This window comes from Terrapene carolina, unplaced genomic scaffold (genome assembly GCF_002925995.2).
Source record: "Terrapene carolina triunguis isolate 2854851 unplaced genomic scaffold, T_m_triunguis-2.0 Scaffold53, whole genome shotgun sequence".
In the NCBI taxonomy this organism is placed as follows: Eukaryota; Metazoa; Chordata; order Testudines; family Emydidae; genus Terrapene; species Terrapene triunguis.
In genome coordinates, this window is record NW_020664404.1 from 8438100 (window position 1) to 8451582 (window position 13483).

Consider the following 13483-nt stretch of genomic DNA (forward strand, 5'->3'; position numbering starts at 1 on the left):
GAGATGTAAAACGCAATTCCTGACCACTTGTCATTAAAGCACTTTTGTAGGATTTACGGTTGTTTACCCCAGTGTCCTGACTACATATTCCAGCTCTGGTGATTTGTTTCTGTCTCCTTACATTTCCCCTGTACTTGGATGTGACATTTTTCATTTCCTGCCCTTGTCAGTTGAGCACTGTTGCAGTGCGTTCTAAAATGGCTCCAGTTTCGTGACTGGTGGCTGCATTTCAATGGTGACCAAGAATGACTCGTCTCCTCTCCCTATCTCTAAGTATGCACGAGTGCAGGTACGTGCATATATAATTCCTACAGTCGATACAATTTGTAAAGAGTCAGGGGCGTCCATTTGGATAATAATGAGATGCACTATGGAAATGCAGACTTGCGTCCTCTTCTTGGCCTGCTTGCCAAGAACTCCAGTAACGTTTCTGGGATAAAACTAAAGATTAATTAAAGCTGCCTGGAGGATCCTCTTCTCGTTTCAGTTCAGTATTGTTTCCCCTGGTAGAGCCCATTCTCCCCGGCCTCTCCCAAACTCGCTTTGACCTAGAAACAGGCTTTGATTCAACAGCTGTGCTTTATTACTGCTTCACTGGTGGTCTTCTATAGTTTATTAGCCAAAGACACAGATAAGTAGAAAGCAGGCATTATATTAATGGTAATATATTGTAATCAGAGGCACATGTGTCATAAAATCTCCATTCTGTAGTCCAGCGATATGAGGTTTCTATCAGCCACATTAAGAGTAACCATCTCAAGGGGTGGTTCTATCATCCAGATCTCCCTGCTTATGGCAGAGTTAGGATCAGGGCCGACGAGAGTGGGGGGAAGCCGGTACAAATTACCGAGGCCCGGCGGTCCGGAAAGTGGCCCGGGGCCCGGCTTCCCCAGCTTCCCCCCCTCTCATCGGCCCTGTGTAGCCGGTCCGCCCTTGCTGGGGGGCCCGAAAAAATTTTTTCACCGGGGCCCAAACCCGCTCTCAGCGGCCCTGGTTAGGATCATGCAGTCTCTTCCTTTTGCAACTGTAACAAACTCATAGCTGGAAATCACTCATTTAATTTCACGGAGTTAGCAAAGCTCTAGCTAGAATATGACATGGTTTAAGGTGTGGGTTGGGCAAAGAGATCGGGTGGCTGGAGAGGTCAGGCCTTCACTTGGGAGCTGCTTGTGTAAATTCACACCAGATCAGCTCAGTGAAAAAACAGATGCTTTTTACTGCACTCTGTAACTTCCAGTTCTTCAGCCTGGCTGGGCTCCTCTTATCCCTTGGGTGAGGGCTGAAGTGCGTTGGCTGGAGTTGGGGTTGGTGATGGACTGTGTGCTTTCATGTTGATATTACATCCTATGTGTCAGTATTTAGGGCAGGAAACAGTTTAAATAAGCTAGGAGGTTTGAAGATTCATTGACTTTAATGCCTTTTGCGTTTGGAGCTGTGGGTTCTGATCAGATATTAATTGCAAGGGGATCTTGATTTAACAGACTGATGATTTGAACCACCCTGTTTGTCAAGCTACCCGAGTGTTACTGATTAATGAGGGCTTCCCTCAGAGCCTAAATTCCCAATCTATCAAACTCGCCCTCATATTCCCTATCCCTGACATCTGTCTACTTGTCTGTCTTAGACTGTGGGCTCCTTGGGGCAGCGGCCTTCTCTTTCCTGTGTGTCTGAAAGGCTCCCCTCCTGTTGTAGGTGCAACTGCAAGCAAATAACAATCATAATTGGTGTCACCCAGGTGGTTTGGAGAATCAGGATTCTGCTGTCATAGTGAATGGGTCAGCCGTGTGGTTTGTACCACACTGGTGTGAAGGGATCCAGAGATCCCATACCAGCAGTGGCTATAAACAGCTTCTATTGATATGCAGTTTATTTCCCAGATGATAGAAAAAGTGTTTTCAAATGGTCAGGAGGGAGCTGCATCCAGCCTTCCTTGGCAGGGGAGAAGGTCACCCAGATACTGAATAGAATGAGGGGATCCTGGGGAACTCTCCTCCAAAACAGTTGCTGGTGCATGCGCTTACTAGTCTTGCATGAGTTATATGATGGCCAGAATCTGAAGGAACTTGGCACAGTCGGCTCTCTGCCCCGAGACTCGAGACCAGCTGCAGTTCAGGACTGAAGTGCTCTTTTCGAATTTGTACTGGTCCCAGGACTGCGGTGAATTGGCAGAGCTGGGGATGAGGGCAGGACTAGAATAATAGAAAAGGCTGCAGATCAGGGTTGGGCTGTGTGGGCCCCTGGGCTGGAATAGCAGGGGGCTGCCAGGTAGGAGGGAGGTGCATTGCCAGAGCTGTGTAGGGAGGGTTCAGAACTAGCATATTAGGGAGTAATGCAGGCCAAGACTAAGGTGCTTTGGCAAAGGTGGTGCAGGTGATGCTACCTCCATGTGTGGCCAGTTTGTGCTTGGTCTTAATGTCAGGAGAACTCAAATTCCCATAAGTAGAATGCCTCCCACCGCAGACTGATGTATAAACTAAATTACATCAGCATGCAAGTGAGTCCCCTGGCCGGTTTCCACAAGGGCTGAAAAACCAGGAGTGAGCGTCTAAAATCCCTGCTGCCTATCCTTAGCACAGGGGTCCACCGTCTGGAGGAATAGCTCCATCAGAGCAGAGCCCTTGCCTCTCCTGATCAGCTGGCCAGAGTCCCCCAAAATATCAGTTGCACTGCTTAGTCTCTGCCTCCTCAGCTTGCTTGCACACATGCTGTGTGATCTCCTTTTTTCCCTGTAACCACATAAAACCCTGCCGTTAGTGTACAGCCTCAATCTGCACTTCCTTCTCTGACAGTGAAAGCAGATAACCAGCCGTAAGGGTCCCCTGGGGGCGCTGGGGACCGGAAACAGGAAAAGCCGCTTTCATGTCCTTACAGGCCTCTAATGAGGATTTCATACACAAAGCAAGCCACATGGCTGCCTCGCCCCCCTGTGCATCCTCCCTCATCTCGGGGCTCTTAGCCTTAATCCTCAGCTCTCTCCAGTTTGAACTGTCGTCTTATTTTTCGGTTGCTTTTTGCTGTAGTCGGAAGGGATGGTTTTAATTTCCCATTCCTGGTGGGTGGATGGGCCCGCAACGGACGTGTGGGCATGGATTGCGGAATGGCAGGCATTCCTGAACATAGCCCAAGTGCTTTGGCCTAGCTCTGAGCCATCCCTCCCTCGGCCTTTAAACTTCCTCCCCATTTCTTTCTTACTCCCAGGTTTTTCCTTCTCCTTTTCATGCTTAGTTACTGTTTTCTCTCCTCTTGATTCCTGTCCTTCCTTTCCCTTATAACCTTCTTTTCCTCCTCATTCCCCTTTCCTTTCCCCGACGCCTTCAGATTGCCCATTGAGGATCAGGCTCGTTCTTTTTTATTGTAGGCCATCAGCATGCTCGACGCTGTGCAAACATAAAAACACTCTACCGGGTTCTGATCTCAGCTATCACTGGTGTCAATCCTCGATCTCTCCACTGACCTCCGTGGGGTGACTCTGGATTTACACTGAGAGCAGAATTGGGCCCCCTCTTCCTAGATCTCTTACAATCTGGATCAGACTCAGACAGTAGCATTGAGATACACCTGCTATGCAGCTTGAGGATGCAGTGTCAGAGCGCTGCAGATCACTCGGAAGGTTCATCACTGAAATGCTTTTCAGGAGGGACTGTGTTTTAAGGAGGGATTTGGATAAAGAGAAGGCAGTCGTTTGCTGTAGAAGATAATGACAATACTTAGCACTTACACAGCACTTTGCATTTTCAAAGCACTGAACCAGTGTTAATCCGCACAACCTGCCTGTGAGAGGAGAAATAGGCAGAGAAGAGATGTGACTTGCCAGAGGCCACTCAGCAAGCCAGTGGAAGAGCTAGGAATAGAACCAAGGCGTCCTGTTTTCCCCTGTCTCATGCTTCGTCCACTAGCCTGTACTGTTGCCAAGAAGGTATAAGGGTTGGCATGGACATGGGAAGGGGAGACAGAGAAAGAGGAGGCATTTAGGAGGGAGAAGGCAGATTGCTAGCTGGCCTTGGTGCTGATGATCATCTGAATGGTTATAACATGCTGAGAGATTGACAGAGGGAACAGACTTGGGCCCTCTCTGCTACTCGTCTGCTGTCTTGAGCGTCGAGACAACCGCTTGCTTCTTCCCGTGTGTCCTGTGAACATCCCTTTCCCCGTTGCAGCGGATCTGCTCGGCACACACAATTCCTTCCAGCCATCAAGACACCGCCCAACTGATGTGCACCTGTACACATGCAGGCCAGCACAGTCTCCTCCCCTCCTATTAGCACTGTAACTCCAGGCGTGCAGAGCCCTGGCGCTAACGGATCTCTGCCGCAGTCACCATGTCACAACCAGAGAGGGAGAGAAGTCTACAATTTTCAAGTAACAGACTTGTCAGTTAGGTTGACTTGCTAATGAATCCGGCAGTGGTGGGAATTCTGATGGTGCTTTTATCTTCCGTGGTAGTGTCTCTCAATCCCCATCCTTTAATTATGGGAAGCTGAAGGAAGGCTACAGCATAGAAATGAAGTGGCAACATTATTTATAATTCAGAGAATCTTCTAAAGTCTGGATTTTTTTTTTTCTGAGGCTAAAATGTCATCCTAAAAGGAGTTTCATTGGTACGTTTTCCCCCAGTGGTGGGGCGACTATTATTTGTATTTTCTTTTCGTTATCCCTATGTATCTACCCTCACCTGTTTTTTTAGGAATCCCCCACAACCACATTTCCTAAGAGGTGTCAGAAAGCAATGGCAGCTTACTCTATAAGCAGGAATCTGCAGCCCTGGGAAGCAGGGGTGAGCTAGGGACTTGTCTAAAATCTCAGCTCAGTCTCCCCTCTGCTGCCTGTTTTCAGCAACGTACCCACCAAAGTGAGAGCCACTTAGTCGGCTTCGTTATTTCACCAAGTATTTTTAAAAAATGGATCGTGCTAGAATCCTTGGGTTTTTTTAAGTGTTTATGGCTGTCAAAACATCTTTCCCCTGTACAGCAGCCTGTGTCTGTGGAGGAATAATGGTATTGGATTTATGACTAGTACTGAACACGTCTCCAAGACTTGTCATCTGTAGCTCTTAAAGCACTTTGCAAAGTAGGTATCGTGATTCTCATAGAGGTGGGAAACTGAGGCAGAGAGCGGTTATGTGACTTACTCAAGGCCACATAGTGATTCAGTAGCAAAGCTGGGAACAAAACTCAGGTCTCCTGACTCACTGTCCTGTGCCTTACCCCACTGCAATAACAGGAGCCATATCTTCCATCTGTCCTTCACATCTATTTACCACCCGGAGCATTTGGCTTGAGAGCCTGCTTCCACATACAGCTCACTCCAGTAAAGAAGGATTAAAATGAGAGACAATCTTAGTTGGGAAGGAAAATACCTAGCACGTACCATACCTTTCAGTGTAAGTCTAGAAGTCCTGTCGGAATGAGAGAATTTCCATAGGAATGTTCCATCAGGAGCCAGCAGGATCTGATGGCAGGAGAACTGTTTCCTCAACCCGATCCAGCCCCAGCCCAGTGAAGGAGTATGTTGCCTTTTTTACCTGATTACCTTTGCAATATAAAATTAAACCATGTGCCTCGCTGCCTACCTGTTAGAATGCACAGAGCAGTAAGGGCTGTTCCTGCGAGGTGCTGAGCAATCACAACTTGCTCATGTCTGTGAGTGCTCAGAACTTCTCAGGATCTGACCTGAAATGAGAGAACTCCTAGACAATGCTGCCGCATCCCAGGATATCCTCGGACGCTACGGCAAACTTCCAAAAACTATCATTCCTGTTGATAGTTTACTGATGATTATTACTGCACTATGGAAAAACTCAGCCATCGTGTAAGTGGGTGCAGATCTCATTGATCTCAGTTTGGTTGATAGCCTTTCATAAAACAGCTCTCAGGGTCTGATTTAAGCCCATAACACCTGCCCTGGGAAACTGAAAGTTAACGCTGAAATGTCAGGATTGAGTAAGATATTTTAAACCCCAGGGGTGTGGAGCATCAAACCATGGCATCCCAGCTTTAACCCTGGACATCCTTGATTTTGAGGGCTCATCCCTTTCCATGTTCTTTGAATATAGATTTCTGTTCTTTTGATTTGGGAGTTTGAATCTGCAGTTTGTCATGATTGTCTGGAGCTGGCATAATGCACTGTGATGATGGCAGCTTGCGGAGTCCAATAACCCCCGCACCCCAAAATACAGTATACAATCCATGCACTAAAAGTCCTTATGAGACAGTAGTTGCCGTGCCGACACAGTAACTGCCTCTTCAGTCTCTGTGCTGGAGCTACTTTATTAAAGCACTCTGAAGCATGATGCCCCTCCAACAAAATCTCACTTTGTTAAATCCAAGATGGGTTGAATACTAGGAGCACAAAAAGTCAAGCCACCTTGTTTTAAAAACAGATCTACCTTCATTGTCGCAGGTCCTCGTCTGAGATCTTGCATGCCACATTTCAGAGCTGAATGAGTATTTTCTGCTTTAGTGGGTTCATGTGATGTGAATGGTTACATGTTAATTAGTTGATGTCCTGTGCGGTGCTTTCAAGGCGTAAAGTGCTATCCTAGAACTAAGCACAATGGGTCGTGGTGGCGAGAGCCCTTGTTAAGCATACATCTTTGAGCATTATCCAAAAAACATGTTGAGGAGACTATTGAAAGGGTAATATGTAATGCTGTCATAACTCTGTACATTTGCAAAGGACATTTCTGACATGAATCCTCCAAACTCCACCCAGGGAGGTGGATAGGAGTCATGCCAACGTTACAGGTGAGGAAACTAAGGCACAGATATTCTTATAGGTGGTAGCAATATTTATATAGTGGTAGCAGTCAAAGGCTCCCGATGGGACTGAGGCCCCGTTGTGCCTACAATCTAAAGACCCCAACACTATGACTATAGTGTAGAATTGGCTCAGCTGTGTTAGTTGCATGGATTATAGTTGAGGGTGGAGAAGGAAAGAAAGAGAGGAGGAGCAACAGTCACAACTTGTCACCTGCCTAGCCATGACCAGCCAGCTGGGTTTTGCAGGCATCGTGGCAGAGAGGAGTCTTAAGGAAGGATTTGAAGGATAAGTGAATTGCCTGAGGCCACAGAAAGAGTCAGTGTCAGTGGTGGGCTTAGAACTCGAGAGCGTCTGGACTTCAGCCCTCATGCTCACGCCATTAGACTATGTTGTTTTTCTAGAGAAATGCTGCAAATTGATGGCTGTGCTCTGTAAAGTCCTTCATCACTGACAAGTGACTGTATTCCATCTCCTGGACATACGTTCCAAGTTCATCCTGTATCCTATTCGTAGAGTGCACATATGTTGGGTGTACGTAAGCAGTGATACCACAGATGAGTGGTTGTATCAATGCTGTTTTCCTCTTTATGACAATGACTGCCTTAAAAATGGTCAGGGTGTTTAAAAAAAGCCACAAGTGTGTGCATGTGAACGTAGCCCTGGGGCCAAATGCTAGACTGACAGCCCTGGAGACAGAAGGCTTCTGTCTAGCCACATACCAAGTACAGCAAAAGGCAGCTGGAGTGTGAGCTTTCCCCACGGCAGTGCTTCAGTGTGAACCTGGGAAGAGGGGAATTCCATCCCCCGGCCCATTCAGTCCTGGAATTTCTGCTGAGACTACCAAGCAGGAAGCAATCAGTGGCAATGTCGGCTTTGCACTGTAGACCCCTGTCTGCTGGCAACATGACTGGGACCCACCAAACTAATAGCACAAAGGCCACCCCCAGCCATGAGAAGGTCACAACTTTCAATAACATCTGGCCTGGTCAGGAGTTGAACTTGTTACTTAGAGCTAAAAGGCTCCATGGTCCGTTACCACCCTTCTGAGCCATCCTGCCGGTGCCTTCTTCAGGATCCTAAAATAAGTTAAATTGTAATATCCCAATAAAAACAGGGGCCACTGTACTGATTGTTTTACTCATTTTCATCTTGAATTCATTTTAAATAGCGACCATTTATTTTGCAGAATTTACAGTGTGGTGCACCAAAAAGCCACCGAATTCATGGCCATCCTGCCACAGAGTACACGGGGCCTTTAATATGGGAAGGGCATGACAGTTTATACATTCCCTTGACCTGTCTGGTTTTTTCTGTGCAGATCTCTTGTGTTCGTTCAGATTCCTACTTATCCAGCCCTTTTAATACGTGTTTCTTTACTTATCTACATAGCAGCTAAATATTGAAATATTTCCCCCATGCCATGAAACGAGGGGCCTCTGTAGCCAGTCCCAGTGGGAGTCACTCTGTTAGCTGATACATTTAAATATAATGGCAAACCCTGCGTGAAACTGACTATAAAAAGCAATCTCGGAGTAGCAGCATCTGATCTGCATGTGACCAGCTGGATGGAAGAATGACCTTGTGCTTGCTGATGACTTTTTCAGGTTGCACAGGGCGATATGAGGTTATTAATGCCCCAGCCCCATCTCCATAATGAGATGAAGGGATGGTGGATGCAAAGAATCAGCCATACAAGGCACAGTTGCTTTTGGTGTTTGCAGGACAGGATAACATAAGGCCCGGGGCTCTGTCCTTATGGGTGGTCTCTGTAGGCTGTTGTTCTGATTAGAGGTTGTCTTGATGGTACAGCATGTTGGGGGTGACATTGTGGGCGCTTGTGAGCACTGGACCAGCAGCTTTGCCGTGACTGTGGTTTGTGATAGTCTGTGTCACCCCGTGGACTCTTGGGCAGAGTGGGAAGAGTAATCAGGTGGGCACATAGTTAGGCATGAAAGACGCAGTGCCTCCCCTGCACTAACCCACTGTGCATCTCTGTCTATTTTTGAGTTCTACCTAGCGATCGGGATCATGGTAACACCAGCTGGTATTTCGCCATCTGAGCCAGGAATATTAAACACTAATGGTCCTTGTATCCCGTTCCCCAACTCTTCTGGGCTTTGTCTTTTTAGACTGTAAGTGCTTCAGAGCAAGCCCTTTGTCTCCCTACGTGTTTGCTCAGCACGTAGCACATATTGAGTGCAGCCCCAGTATAAATAAATAATATTAAACATGCACAGAGCTAAGTGGTCAGTGCTGCAAAGCAAGCCTGGCTTCTGTTTCCAAGGCTAAATCCTTCGACGTAGTACATGTATCTAAATATATCAAACGCAATTAAATTCATAAATTGGGATTTTTCTTTTTGCTCATTTACCCCTTGCTGAGCATAGGTATTTCAGTACAGGTGGGTATAAAATCTGCTCACCTGTACTAGCCTGTAAGAAAGACATAACAGAAGGACAAATGTTGCAGTACTATTGAAACTGTTTTCATGAAGGATTTGTTGGTTTTAGCCTATAAAACTGACCATATAGTTCAGGGGTCGGCAACCTTTCAGAAGTGGTGTGCCGAGTCTTCATTTATTCACTGTAATTTAAGGTTTTGCGTGCCAGTAATACATTTTAACATTTTTAGAAGGTCTCTTTCTAGAAGTCTATAATATGTAACTAAACTATTGTTGTATGTAAAGTAAATATGGTTTTTAAAATGTTTAAGAAGCTTCATTTAAAATTAAATTAAAATGCAGAGCCGCCCACCCCACCCACCCCCCCGGACCGGTGGCCAGGACCCGGGCAGTGAGAGTGCCACTGAAAATCAGCTTGCATGCTGCCTTTGGCACACGTGCCATAGGTTGCCTACCCCTGATATAGTTTATGAACAGCAAGTTATCCAGTTCACTGTGGAGGCCAGTTTCATAGGAGCACGTTCTCTGACAGTCAGCCATTTGTGTGCATGATTGAAGTCCACTGAAAGTTAGGAGGGAGGGTGGTTTCATTTTTACCACAAAGCTTCATTTCAGTTCTGTAAACTAGCTTAATATGGTCAACTGTGGGTCTTTCCTCCATCTCCTAGTTGGCTGCCTCTTCTGTCACTTTCAGCAATATTCTCTGTTGGTTTCTTACTTAAATGTTCATTAAGACATTTCTTAATTCACAAAACATTGGTGCTAATATGAATATTCCTGTAGCCTGCATAATTGTTGGCTCCTGGCTCCATTGCTGTGGGCAATATGAATTTTGATAGCATGGTGCTACTACTCCTTCAGTCTGGGGCACAGAGCTCCCATCCTGGATGTGCTGCTGGTAGGACTTACAATGACTAGGCTATGGCTTAACAGCACATCCGGACAGTCTGTGACAATAGGAGAGGGGCGGGGGTGGGGAGACTTCAACTTTCTACCCAGGTTGTAGTCACCTTCAGATTGCTTTACAAAACACAGGAGCTTTTGGGGGCCCATCAGCAGTTTTCAATGCTTCAAAATTTGAACCTGTTGGGTATTTTTGTGTGTGTCTACATTATAAAAAACCTGTTCTCGTGCTATTGTTTCAGAGCGATTTCATCAAGTTTAGCCTAAAACCGGAGATCTGAATCTTTACCCTTATCTTATAGATGGGGAAAGCTGAGACGGGGCAGTTGGGACTTGTCAAAGGGAATGAGTGTTAGAGCCAGGATTACAACAGTGACTCCCAGACTAATAAACCTCACTGCCTCTCTCCAATGGTGAAAGCAGCCAAGGGGACAGATGAAAAGCAAGGGATGTCTCCGAGTGTAGGAGGAGATCTCCTTAACTCAGTTGACAGCTGACCCAAAGGCGGCTGATATTAAATTAAATGTGGGTTGGCACTGAGGAGCAGAAGTAAGGGAGATTTTTGGGCACAGGCGTAGTTTGGGGAGGGACAGGGGGATGTTCCCCCCCCCCCAAAAACCTGCAAGCCTTGGGCAGCCACGAAATTTCTCTTCCCTCCCCCCGCCCCTCCTATGCGCAGCCACATTGGCCTGACTGGAGCTGCCCCCCCAAATATAGAAGTCAAATTACACCTATGGTTTTGGATAGAGTCAGGGCTATAAGGGGAAGGAGGTGAGGAAGGAGAAAGGTGACAGTGATCAGAAGATGAAGCAACTCAATAAGGCATAGGCACAGCCTGGCGTTGCCAATAATTCGTTTTATTTCCCCTTACTTTGCCTAAGTGAGGTAGCAGAAGTGAGCCTTCAGGAGGGATTTAAATCGTGCAAGTGACATGGCTTGGTCAACAGACTCAGGGAGGGGGTGCCAAATGTAAGGAGCAGCATGGAAGAAGGTGAGGAATCAGCTGTCGGAGGAGGATCCCGAGATTGGCATCACTGGTAAAATCAGGGAGGTTGGGAGGGAATATGAAAGGAGATAAAGTTCAAGTCGTAGGCAGGGGCTGTCTGAGCTAAAACCTTAAGGGCAAGATGTGTGAATTTGCTCTTCAGTACAATGTTGATCCAGCCAAGTGCCTCATACAGAGGACGTGTCATGGTGAAGCCATGGGCTAGAGATGGTTGTGGCAGTAGCATTTTAGATGGACTATAGAGGAGTCAGGTTCACAAAATGCTTAGAATTCGATCTATTATATGTGAGAGGTAAACCAGGTACTAAATTTTTGCAGAACAAATGTGGTAATGATAAGAGAGATGGTGCACAGTGTTAGCTGAAACTCAGTGTTAAAGAGACACTGATAAGGGAAATTCAGAGTTAAAAATTCCCTTGCCTTATATTAATACTGTAGATTATTAATCCTGAAAAATGTTCACAGTCTCATTTACTTCCTGTCACTGCTATTTCCTTATGTTTTGCAACTCACTTGGTCAGGACAGTGAAACTAGACCCGATTAATTTCACAGCAAGTCACCGTCCCTTTTTAATTCTTAGACACTAGCACAAGTTTGTTGTCATTGGGTTCACAACTAGGCAGGACAATATTTAAAGAGCCACCATCCACTTAAAACTTTCACCCTCTGTCTGAACGTTGTTGTTTGAAGCTGGTGTTGTTGCAAATACCACCTTGGGTGATTAGAAATTAATAAGATGAGTGGGGGAACAGTATTTTTCTCTCCTCTGTCAGTTTGTGTGCTTTATGTGTTTAACAGCACTTTGTGTAGGGTCAGTTTCTTTATTCCCCCCTTGTGTAGACAGCCAGCTTCCCACGTTGTTGTGTGGCTCTGTAACACAGCAGTAGCAGGAGAGAAAAAACATTTTAAAAAATAGGAAAATATGACTGTAAAATCACCAGTCTCCGAAGGAGGGCTGGGAGACAAATGTGGGGCCTCTTAACTACTTCTAAGGAGGTGTGTGAAATTGACTAGATTTTAAGTAGTTGATGTATGTTTAAATAAAATAAATAAATTAATTAAAAAAAACACTTTGACATGGGAACATAAGACTGGAAAGGGCCTTCTTGGATCCACTCCCTTGTTGTTGCAGGCCACTGCCTAATTTATATTAACAAAATAATGATCGTAATACTAACTTTCCCTTTTAATAGCACCGTCCATCAGCTGGGACTCCAGGCATTTTACAAACATTAGTTAGTTCAGTCTCACACATTTCTATTTGGACTAGGTTTTGTTTCACTCCTTGTTTTGATTAACAGATTCTAAATTCTGGATCTAAACTAAGTTGACCGTGTCCCTTTCGGAAAGGGAAAGCAGGGCAGTCCATTTGTAATTAAAGAGTTAAGATCAGCCCAGTAAAAGGAGTGGTGTGTCTTTAAATCCACACAGTGCAGGGTTCATGTTAGCAAAAGGACTCAGGGGACAGAGAGATGAGGGGGTGTTGGGAGTGTGGATTGCATCACACTCACTCTAGTGGGAAATGCCACAAAAGCTGCCGGGAATATCTTTTTCATAACCAATGTTTTGGTGAGTATTGAGCACCTAGACAAACCCCCATTGTTTTTCCATGCTCTGTGCAGGAAGTAGGATAGGTGTAAGCAAATTATTGTTCACATTAGGAAGTAGCAAAATGGAGCTCTTCCACATGCACAAAAGAGGGGATCAGGGTTTCTTTTTGTTTCATCAATTGCAGCCTAATCCTGCAAGATGTTTCACTCCTGTGGAATCATTGGAGATTCTCAGCACCTCACAGGATTGTGGCCTGGGTGCTAGCCAGCACAAGTCAGGGGAGAGAAAATTTCTGAATTCCCTGTGGTTTCTTTCCTGTTCCTCTTTTTGTCTTGGCAACCCTCCTCCTCCTCGGTCATGAACTAGTGCTTGTGTCCCAGGAAGACTGGCTAATGATCCCATGTCCTGGTTTAAGAGCAACATGTGGCTCATATAATCTTTCAAAGCAGTGAAGAAACTGCAAGGCAGTGCCAGGGCCACTGGGATCCCTCAGGACTTGCTCCCTTGTGGCCCCAGGCCTTTGTTCATGCTTTTCTCTTCCCTCAGGGAAATGCTGTGGGCTGTCTCTGTCTCCCTTAGTATTAGGGATCTCCCTTCTTGGGCTGTGTTAATAGCAGTCACTTAGCTAAGGAGAGCCCAGTTTCCAGTCGACGAGAGAAGGGACAGCTACGTGTTGCTGAACCATTCTGCTCATTGCTGGGCCAGCAGTTCTTATCTTTCTCCTTCCCCTGTCTCTTTCATAGCGTCATAGACATTCGTTCGTACCCAGCCCAGCGGCCAGTGCAAAAATGTTCCATACTGACATTTTTCCCTGTCTAATTTTAAATATCCTGAGCTCTGGAGCTTCCACCCCATTCCTTGG

General features: G+C 46.0%; 1 protein-coding gene across 1 annotated transcript in view; it reads left to right on the plus strand.

The window, feature by feature from the left end:
* Window positions 1–13483, plus strand: part of BIN3 (bridging integrator 3) — a 55354-nt gene that overhangs the window by 33598 nt on the left and 8273 nt on the right. The gene's annotated exons all lie outside the window — the stretch shown is intronic.